Source organism: Metopolophium dirhodum, unplaced genomic scaffold, assembly GCF_019925205.1.
Source record: "Metopolophium dirhodum isolate CAU unplaced genomic scaffold, ASM1992520v1 scaffold2, whole genome shotgun sequence".
Classification (NCBI taxonomy): domain Eukaryota; kingdom Metazoa; phylum Arthropoda; class Insecta; order Hemiptera; family Aphididae; genus Metopolophium; species Metopolophium dirhodum.
The window spans coordinates 24,788-36,742 of NW_026869907.1; the positions used below are offsets into that span (position 1 = coordinate 24,788).

The window sequence follows — 11,955 nt, forward strand, 5'->3', positions numbered from 1 at the left end:
ACGTTAATACACGTTGCTTAGTACAAGTTGAAACTATAATCGTATAAAGCAATTATTATTTCCTTCCCAATGTGAATATAGTGAATACAATTTTGTTGATTTGTCAAATGATAATATACTTATATATTCACTTATATTACCATCTTTATTATTTTTCAAAATACGTATAATGTTTTGAACATTTTAGATGACTATACACTAGTTAGGTACTAATGGGACCTGGTGTAGCTAGGTGGTTGGCCTTAGTCATTAACGTATTCTGAGGTCAAGCATTGGCTGACGTCGCTAGTTCCCGGATGGGTGACCACTCGGGCATTTACTATTTAGTGACAAGTCATCGCCCCACATACACGTGGTCCTCAAGGATTCGTAACCCCGCTACAAAATGCGAATGGCCATAGTGGCCGATGCTTAAGATCAATAAAAAAAAACTAGTTATCAGTACATGATAATTATATTTAAAATTTTTATTCATTTAATAAATAATACAATTTCACCAACGTGTGACAGATATAAAATAAAATAAACGTCAGTTTTTTTAGTTTACAGTTATTAATGATTTAATTGTAAAATAAGAAAATAAACATTATTTTATTTTATATTAATTAATCATACAAAAACAAAATTAATATTCGGTAATTTTAGTGCAATACTGCATTTAATTGTAGGCACCTACTAGTTTTTTACTGTAACAATATCTTGTTACATTTATGCACTGCTACAAGTACCTACTATTTATTGATTTGAATACCTATCGTAATTTTGCTTTTTAGTTATTGAGTTTGGGCATAATAACTAAGTGATATCAAAATTTCTTGAAAGGTTTGTTTTAGAAAAATAGACTTAGAATAAATTTCAACTAGAATGGTTTTTGATAACGTATAACTACTGTGTTATAGGGCGTGGTATAATAGTACATTTAATACGTGTTATCCATTATCTTGATAAATTGCTACAAAATAGATTTATATGAAATATTTCACAAGCAGCATTTAAGCTTTCTTAAAAATCAATTATTTTATCACTTTAATTTGTACTGTTAAAATGGTACATAGTTAATAGTTAGATAAAGTTAAATAAAATTGTGAGAAGCAATAGCTGCAAGCAAATTAAATCAGACTATAAATATTTATGCATATATTATATATATAGGTGTTATATATGAATAATATGTATATTAGGAGTACTATGTTTTCATTTATAGTATACACTATAATAGCAGTGTTAATATATGGACTCTTATTTTTAGAACTTATAACATATAATATAATATTATAACTTTTCTAGTACGAACTAGTCATATAGTATGAATACTTAATAGTTCATAATAATATAGACTATAGTTATGATCAAATATAGGTAAGCACCTACATTAAAGTTATGTTATTAGGCACTAAAATTGTCAAACACTATTACAATACAATTCTTATATTACAGGTCGTAAATTTTTCTAATTAAATTTTACTAGTTCAATAAATATTGTTATATCGGTTCAATTAATATATTTTTTTAAATAGTTAAATTTATTTTACAAAATTACAGAATAAAATATTTTAAGACCTAATACATTATTAAGATATTATGTACAATACAAATTACTTATTTTATAAAAAATACTAGAATGGTTTGTAATTATATTAATAACCTTAACTCGATTTAGTTGGAATGACTAAATCTTAACTTTATTGTAGTATGTATTTCTTAAATAATTAATAACTTATGATTAGTGATTTATATAATATTTAAAAAAAAATTAACATTGAGACCTAAAAACTTAACTTTAACAAATAAAAAAACTTAACAAAAAATAATTTTTTTAATTATTATGGATCTTAATTTGTTATCTAAATTTATTTATATATATCTATTCTATTTAGTAAATAATAAACAAACTAACGTGATGTTATAACTGTCGCATCAGTCTATGCACAATACATATTATTTATAATAAACACGAAACATATTGGTAAATAGGTATAATATCATTGATCATTACTTTACATTTTTTTCTCAACACTATGTTGACTTAATAATTAAAAAATTAAACGTGTGTACTGTGAAAACTACAATGTATTATGATGGTTGCAAACTTGTAACAGTATGTTAAACTACGTACTAAGTCGTAAAGGCTTTTAGCAATTACTGGCGCACCTATGTTAACATAGATTAACTATTATAGTTAGGTACTTACTGTATAATATGATTTAAACGATAAATAGTTTCACGGATTTCTATAAAATTGGCTAGTTATTAAAATATAACTGTACATATTTACGGAAAATTAAAATTATAAATATGCTTGCAATTTAAAATAATAAAATATATAATTACTTAATATGAAAATTGTTATGAGTGGGCTATGCTATTAAATATATACAATATAATATACAGTTGAAATGATATAAATGTAGGTAACTGTTAATTGTTTATATCGATAAACTATATACATAATTATGAGACCTACAATATTGTCAATATGATGAAAATCAAAAGATAATATAATAGGTAACGAAATGAGGCAATGTGAACAAATACTATAACGTATAAGCACTATTTTATACATAATATTATATACCTATAATACATAAGTGAGAATATACAAAACTGCTGTAATACATATCAAAGATATTCAAGTGTAAACAACGTACTTAGAAGTTAGAACCAATCACAATGATATTATGCTATTTTTCCACGTACTAACGTATGGAACTTCTTTTGTTGGACACATAAATCGATCGAATTCTTTAGACCAGTTAGTCGATTTGCGACCAACTGGTTCCATCATATTGTTCCATAATGCATTTGCAGCTGAAATACAACCATGTTAAAATATAATGCATCAGTGTTTCATTTTGTCATTCTCAGACTAGGATTTGACAACAAAAAAAATACGTACCTATATAGTTAACTATTTAATTAATTTTAATCTTAACTTATAAGTCAGTTATAACTTACAAAATTGCATCGTTGAATTTCTATGGTCATTAAACGGGAGTTTAATAGGTATTAAATATATAACTATAATTTATTTCATGAGAAAAAATCCTTAATTTTATATAATACGTATTACCTATAGGTTATATTTTAAAGTCAGAAATAATATTTAATAATAATTATTTAATCTTGACATCTTGTAGTATGTTATATAAAAATGCAAACTTGTAATAGTATAATATTTAGATTAACAATGTTATTAGTCGAAGCTCGTAAAATAATGACAAAAAAAACTGGAAAACTCTTTCTGCTATATTAGGTATAGTAGTTTTCTAGTGTACCTTGACATTGGATTTGTCACTGTAATGTGTGTGTCAAACATAAATTAAATTTAAAAATCATTGTTTACAATTAGATTTGTGTATTATTATCAATTTATACGAACGATTTTATGGTAAATAATTATTGGTATTTTCTTCATTCGGTAAAGGTTGAATTAATTTCACTAAAAACATTGCATATAACCTATAATTTATATCCAGTCAACACTGATGGACCGTAGAATGATATTATGAATGATTAATTGTGGGGTATAAATCATTTAAAATTAGTTTAATATTTTCAAAAATTAAGTACAGAAAATAATAATATTCAATAAAATCCGTTAATTTTCATTTAAATACCCAATTTTTTGAACATTTTTACTACAAACATTTGTACAAATAATTATATTTATGTATATACGATATTTTTAAATTGCTATATGAACAACTTATGAAGAATTTTTTAAGTATTACATTTTAAATATTTAGGTACGTATTAAAATTAAAAATGCATGAGTTCTTAACAATTTTATATTGTATGGCAAGGGGGCGGAAAGTGAGGCCGGAAATAAGCATTTACTATCCGCTGGAGGGGAAAAGGTCGTTTTCCAACGCCTCAACAGGAATCAAAATTTAAACTTTCAGTACAGGGGTGACAAAAAATAATTTGCATATTTTCTTGGTTTTGTCAACATTAACTTCACACTTATAAAAGAAAGATTATTTTAGAATTGTGTATTAAATTGGCCATTACTCTTTATTTTTTAACTAGGAACAATTTTTTATTAAAGTTTATAGAAACAAAAATTTAAAAAGTAAGTAGAACTTTAAATGTTTATTAAAAACAAATAACAAAAAAAATAAATTTGTCGAAAACCAGATGAATATAATCATGCATTTTTGACTCGTAAATACAAACTAGATAAAAATCGATTATTACAAACCACCTTCACCATATTGAAAAATAAATCATTTTTTCTGCTTATTGTTTTCAGACAAACAAATAAAAAATATTGTTGTAAAACTAATATTTCTAACTCCTCTCAGAATCTTAAATATTGAACAGCTATTTATAATATTATAAATTCTGCATTTTATTTTTTAATCAATACCCATACCTACTATTTTGATAATTTATTAAAAATTTTTGAATATTTTTTTTATACCTAAACAAAGATTTTAAATCATTCTCACCCCTGGCATAACCTTTTTGACTGAAATGGAAACAATCGCTCGCCAAATACGTTGTATCTGTAGTATTAAACCTATTTAATGGGAATTGCAGATCTTCTGTAAATTCTTGGAGTACAACTGTAAAATCATCTTTATTCTTCATTTCTTCATTTTCCACCTATAAAAAACAAAATATATTCATATTTTATACAATAAATTTATGTATATGAAGATAAAGACGATAATTGGGAAATGACGTATTTTTATTGTTAAATAAATGTTGTAAAATTGTATAGGGAAATTTTGCTAAAATATGCATGTTTTAATAGAATTTTAATATTTTTTCATAATTCATGCTAAGTGTTGCTAGTGGGTGGCTTCTTAATAATTAAATTTCTCACGTTATGTACTCTCTTAACACATAAACTTATTGTACATTACTTGTATAGATTGTTTATTTCTAATAAAAAAAAAAATATTTTTTCCAGTTAATGAAATCGACTGTCGATCAAAGATTCCTATGAAAAACTAGGTTTACCTACTAAGAACCCTCTTATTTCTTAGCTGCCCACTATAGATGCGTTTTATTGATAACTACGGAAAAAAATCTGATCCTAATTTCAGTCTTAGTTATTTATTCATTATATCCAAGTGACTGCCCGATTATAATATTATATTTATATTTTTAAGATGTATTTATAATACATTCACATTTATTTTATTAAAAAAATAGTTAAATAAAAAGGATTTCTATATTTAATAAGCTTCAAGATTAGGGACATGTCTCAAATCTCAATGCCCCGTGCAATCATTAACAAACCCCTAGCACCAGTCAGCTTTCTCACTATCAACCACCTTGTTATTAGATCGTGACACACGAGTTTCTAAATATACTTTTAAACAATTTTTGAAATATTGAAATCGGATTCCGTGGTTATGTAAAAAAAAACAATATTAAAAAAAACAACCTCTAAAATAACTACTGGCTAGATATTGTATAAGATACCTTAGTATCTTAGGTATCTTAGGTTAATACTACACAAAATTAAAACTGTGATTACAGAATACAGATGTATAATTAAAACGTGATAGTCAGTTTATGAATAATATGATTACTTTTCATCACCTATAATACTGTTTCTGTCCGTGTTTATCTTCAATACTGTTAAATGTTACCTAGGTGCACTCCACACAAGCAGTGCTTAAATTAGGAAAAAAATTTGCAAAAATGCAAAAATTTAAAACAATTTGATGTATCCCTTCTAATTATTGTATCCTAATCGTTATATATCTGCACAGACTTATAAACTGAAATACACGGTTTTATAATAATATAATATAGAATTATATTTAGAAATTATATCAAAATTTTTGCAACTTCAAAATTATAATATCACATGTATTTAATTTTGAAGCAACAATATTAGAATTATCGCAGTCTGCATTGCATACTGCAGATCGCTATCGTTGACGGTTGACTTAACCTTAAAAATGTAATTCATTAGTTGGATTGGGTCGATATCTAGTACCTTGAAATTTAAAAGATTGGTTTAGCCGAAAAAAGTGAAGATTTGGATAAATTTCGTTTTAATTGTGATTTGTGATTTATATATTATTTTTTTTTAATTAAACGGATAAAAAAAAACAGGAAATGTTGATATTTTTCAACCATTTAAATAAAACATTTAGATTATTTAGTTCATAAACTAAAGCTTCAGTTTTAGAATATTTGAACCATAAATTACACTGATTAAATTTAGTGGTTAACTTCAAATGAAAAATCACATTTAAGATTCATGCACGTTACTGTATAAAAATAATCTTACTATTTCTCTCTCGACTTCTTGAAACTGTTTCATTACTTTTATGTAATCTGGCAATTTATGTTTGTACTGTATCGAATACAAACATGGACACTCTAGGATGTGAGTGAAAAAACAAATTCTTGGCAGATTTGTGAATTTAAGTAAAATTTCTAAATCTATAAAACACATAAACAATATTTAGATTATTACTTTTTTCATACTACATTATTTCTTTATTAAGGAATAAAAATATAGTTATAGTGTTATACTAGAGTTACAAACATACATACCCATTAATCATTATTTTAATCATAAATTCTTATGCGGTTTATATAAAATATTTGTTAGGTACCTACCTAACAATAATATTGGCACCTTATTTTAATATAGTTTGACATCGATAATCAAGTTACCAATTACATTCGAATGTTGATAGGTTAAGTTACCAATTCCAAGAACTATTCATGTATTATCATTAGATATTAAAGTACCTATTTAGCATTTTACTGGGTAGATTAACATACAATAAGACGTACTTACCTATATTAATAAATATAATATTTAAAAAACAATTTATTTCAAGGCTATAAAATAATAATTATATATATTAAATTTTATGGAAATCACAGGTATGCCAATAAACGATATTGATCATTTCGATAATTGCATGTTTTAAATTTGTCTAGATCATTTCCAGGGTATATTGGTGAAAATACTTTTATGATGAATTTTAAGTGTCAATTCATATTATGTTACCCAATCGTTAAAAAGTATTTGTTAATGTTAGATGGATTTTAGATTCAAAATATCAAAAGCTTGAATAAAATATTTTAATCTATCAGTCACCGTTTAATAATATAATATAGGTACTAAACATAAAATATACATTTACATTTTAGTGCTATTATTTGTTTAGAATTCTTTCATACGTATGGTACGTATATTTAAACAAAAGTTATTATTTTACACCACTAGAGTGCATTACTATAGTAGGAACGAGGAAGTTAAAATTACAATAATAATTTATTTATCATTTTTAGTCATTAAATTTTAGTGTATGGGTCTCCTTCAAAGTTTAATTTTATCATATTTTATCTGCAAGCTGAAATATTATTAGAAAATACTTATACAATTCTTTACGGAATAGGTCATCATTAAAATTGCATACATTTATTGAAGGTAAACCGTAAATGTATGAAATTTTAATGATGACTTATTTAGGTAATTTTAATTATTTAATTATTTATTTACTTAAATAGGTACCTACCTATTTCCAGAAACATAACTTACTGTTTATAACTTAAATAATTTTTTTTTATTTATTGGAAGTTGATATAATGAAATATTTTGATTACTAGGTATAAGTATAATGTTTGCCATCACCCAGTATATCAAAAACTAATCTATTACGAAATTAATAAAATCTCTACCCACTTTAGTATTTTGAATAAACACGCTGGAAATATTGGTAATTTAAGACAATATTTTTTTGTAATTTTGATGGTTATTTAAATTAATGGCTATTTAAGATTCAAAAGTTATATAAAAGTTAATAAATTTTGGATAAAATAAATGTTTAACATTCAAATACAATAATTTGTTTATACGCACATTTATTTTTGATAAGAAAGATCCCATAGATGTTTGTACCTTTTTGTATGTGATTAGTTTCAATAAAATTATATATTTTTTTAATATTCAATTTAATTTACTTGGACTTAAAATTAAGTTGACCATAGTCCGTGGTAAATTTTCTTTTATGTATAATAATGCTGTTAAAACTTCCCGTTTATGTTTTTCAGCATACGTAGTATAATCTTCGTAACACAGTTCTAAGCAAAAGGTATTCGAAGTCATCATCATTGTTACTAACTGTTGAAACAAATCGTCGTTGTTATTTTTTTTATTTAATCATGAAAAAAAATAATATATATTTCAGTCTTACCTTCCAGTCTTCGGTTATATTAACCCTCTTATCCATTTTCATTCTTTTCACCAGTTCTCTTGTCATAAATGGTAGGTCTCTACTGAGAGCACCGACTTCAGCTACGTTGAATTGAGAAAAACGCTGTTCAGCCAATGCATCGCCATACGCATAGCCAATCAATTTTGGATTAAATACTTTCAAAATATTTGGCAAAGTTAAAAATTCTCTCCATGTACCTTGTCCACCTAATAATAAAAATTATTGCAATAAATTAAATAACTTTGTAAGATAAATCAATAATTAATTATTCCATAATATAATATTATGTTTCTATATACTTAATTAAAAATAATACCAGCTGTCCACGATGATCCACGATGATCGACGACTAATTGTGGCAAAAAATACGAAAAGCTTCCCGTCCCGACTGTCAAAGAATCTCCGACACTGCCGATTACATCAAAGTCACCTGGTCTTAGTTTATGTACAGAGGTTGGCCTTGTTTCAGATCTAGTTCCATTGGTACTACAAAAAAAACTTGGATGACTTCAGTTGTCGATCTTGTGTTCTCTGAAAAATAAAACAAGGAACGAGTTAAGCCTAAATACACCATTGATGATGTGCTCGTATCCCGAATGAAATTAACTTTATCCGAACCTGTAACATCCGAGATTTGTCGATTTGATGCTGTGAGCTGAACATGTTTTGTAAAAAAAGTCTCGTAGGATACAAAATTCTATCTTGAAGCTGTATAACGGATTTTGGTATACCCGTCAAATTATCATTAGATATCTGATGTACCCATTTCGGCGATTGAAAGTTTGATTTCCAAGTCAATGTGACGGTACAACACCACAAAAAGCACACGCTAATTGCTATTCCATCTAATTATAACATTATTTAAAACTTCAGTTTTATTTTCATAGAATAATTCAATCGTTTTTTTTTTAGATTTTGTGTAAAAATCAATAATATTTTCTTATAAACAATTTCAAATAATAATAATTTTTTGTAAAATATTAAATGGTTCTCAATAAATAATTTCATAATACTTTTTTGGGTTCTGTGCGATATTTAAAAAAAATAGAAATTCCCCAGCACTTTACAAAATAAAAACAAAACTCCGAAATATCTGGAATTTTTATGAAAAACCAGTCTTCAAGAAAATGATTTTCTTTTATATTGTAACTCAAAACTGAATAACTGTAGACTTGATATTTTAAAGATAGATATAATAAAATTTTAAAAAATATTTTAGATGTTAATTTGAGCTATTAATAGATAATTGTGAAATTCTCAGTATTTTTTAGATTTTCCTCAACTTATGTATGTATGATAACATTCTTGTTTATGATCAAAATATCTAAACAATTTGAAACATGGTTTCTCATAAGATTTTATTATTGATAAATCTAATTGTAAAATGTCAAAAATACATAGTCACAAATTCATAATTAATCGCGAGTCGCTGTGGTATAACATCAAAACCATGTTTTCATTATTGTTTGTTATTTTTTTGTGAGATTTTTTACAGATTCTATCGAAATCACAATAAATGTTGATAACGCTGTACATTTTGTTTTTTTGTTACATCACCCTAGGTTTATTAGAAAACTGAAAAAATATAATACTCGTAACAAACTATAAAATAACATGTGACAAAAAAAATGTATTTGTGAATCATAGGGTTAAAAACCATTTGAATCAACAATTTGACAAAACTTGTTAAAATCGCTAAAACTCAATAGTTATTTTGTTGTTAAAGTCCCATACAATATTTTTATTCTTTTACCTATCTAAGAATTGAATTTAAAATGTTGTTTTTGTTTTGTGATTCAAAAACTGAAAACTGTATAGACTTGAAAATGTCTCCAAATATTTGTACCTACTAGTATTTTATTGAAATGATAAATTCTTTGATTTTTATATATTGCCTCTTTTTGAGCTAGGTACTTGTATTTATTAAAAATATTCAACATTATGGTTTTTTTTTCAATTTATGTTAGACAAAATTGTTTTTTTGAAATAAAATAGCTTAAAAATTGAATAGGTATGATGTTCTTCGTAAGTTCTTCTTACTGAAATTAATAAACAATTTTACTATAAAGTGAAATAATTTTTTTAAAAGGGTTCAAATTTTAAAACGTTGATGAAATTTGTCAAAATTGGGAACTATTTCTAGACATATTGGCTGACGTATTAATATTGAAGAGGTACACTTGAAATCAAAAAAAAAATATAGCCGTAGAATGTTTTTTTAATAAATTGTTGTCGCTCAAATTATGATATTTTACAATCAATCGTTCCTGATTACTGTCAATATTTCTAATTTATTGCAAGCTTTCAAATTAATTTAAACTGGGATATTATGTCATATGTAAATGTCGGATAATACCAATAAAAATGTAATATCAATAAATTAATAATATTGATTAAAAATATAATTGTACTAAATATTTTTTTATTAATTCCAAAAAATTTATATTTATAAAAAAAATACATAGGTATTATTAAAGATATTATAAATTGTAGTTAATAATACTAGTTTATAGTCGGATAGTTATACCAAAGTCAAGAATTGATTGGAAAAGTAATTTAAAAATAAATAATAAAACTATAAAAGTATATCTACTAGTTTTTACAAAGACAGTAAACATAACAAAATATGCCTTAATCACGCAATGTTACTATTATAATAGCATATAATAACTTAAATCCGTTTAACATTCGGATAATATCTGTTTTATTTGAAATTCTGATAACCGTTACTACCGTGTAACATGATCGTTAATATTATGATTGTCGAAAAAACACCGTTACAACTGTGTAAAACTCATCTAACTTTTTTTTATATGTAAATAACTACAACTTATAAAATGTACGAGAAAGTAAAAAAAAATAATAAATAATAAGGCACTCACCTTTTTCGAAAAATCGTCTCATCGCGTTCGTTTCGTTTGGACCGCACGTGTGATTCTCGTATTTTCGGACTAAAACAACGGCTTCGACATTGACTTGCTGCAGTGACTATCACTAAGATGCAACTAACTACAATCGATAATATAGTAATTTACTATGTATACACCGGTATGAGAATAATGTGCGAAAACGGTAAAATAATATAATATTATAATTTAACGTACGCGCGTGTTCCGCCTAGCGCCAACCGCGTTTCTTTCGATAATAATAAAAATACTACACATACCTACCTAATGATATAATAATATTACATTGGTGTAATTTTGTTGTTTCCGTCGCCGCCCTCTTCGTCGTCGTAGTCGTCTTAGTCGTCGTATTAACATACCCGCGGGCACGACGACGGTGGTGGCAAGTTCACGGCGGCAGTAGCGTTCACGTCTGACCTTAGCGACGGCGACGAGTATTTATCTTTATTTCCGATGGCCACCACCTGTGCGCGCGTCCTTTGCCCGCCGTGCCGCCGGAATTGGCGGGTGGGCAGTCAGCGTTCACCGACACATATTAACATTATACAGTATTCGTGTAATCATGTATACATCTACCTGGACATGCACCTATATATGTATTGCGCACGCTGGTTACTAACCACGGTCGGTAGGAGGAGACGTATCTAATCAAGGAACTTGAAAACATATGTAAAAATCTGAATAAAATATGTATAACTTAATATCATAATAATGTTCTGCTATATAATAGTATCGTTAAAATAATCGACTGAGCTGGCGTGTAATTACTAAAAAACGTTCCGAAGATTTCATTATTACTATAAACACCATCGGCGTATATCTTGTCGGCCGCCTCCGGACCGTGATCG

At 26.2% G+C, this 11,955-nt stretch overlaps 1 pseudogene; it reads right to left on the bottom strand.

The window, feature by feature from the left end:
• Window positions 1–491: 491 nt before the first annotated feature.
• LOC132953368 (phospholipase B1, membrane-associated-like) lies at window positions 492–11,357 on the bottom strand (annotated as a pseudogene).
• Window positions 11,358–11,955: the final 598 nt, after the last annotated feature.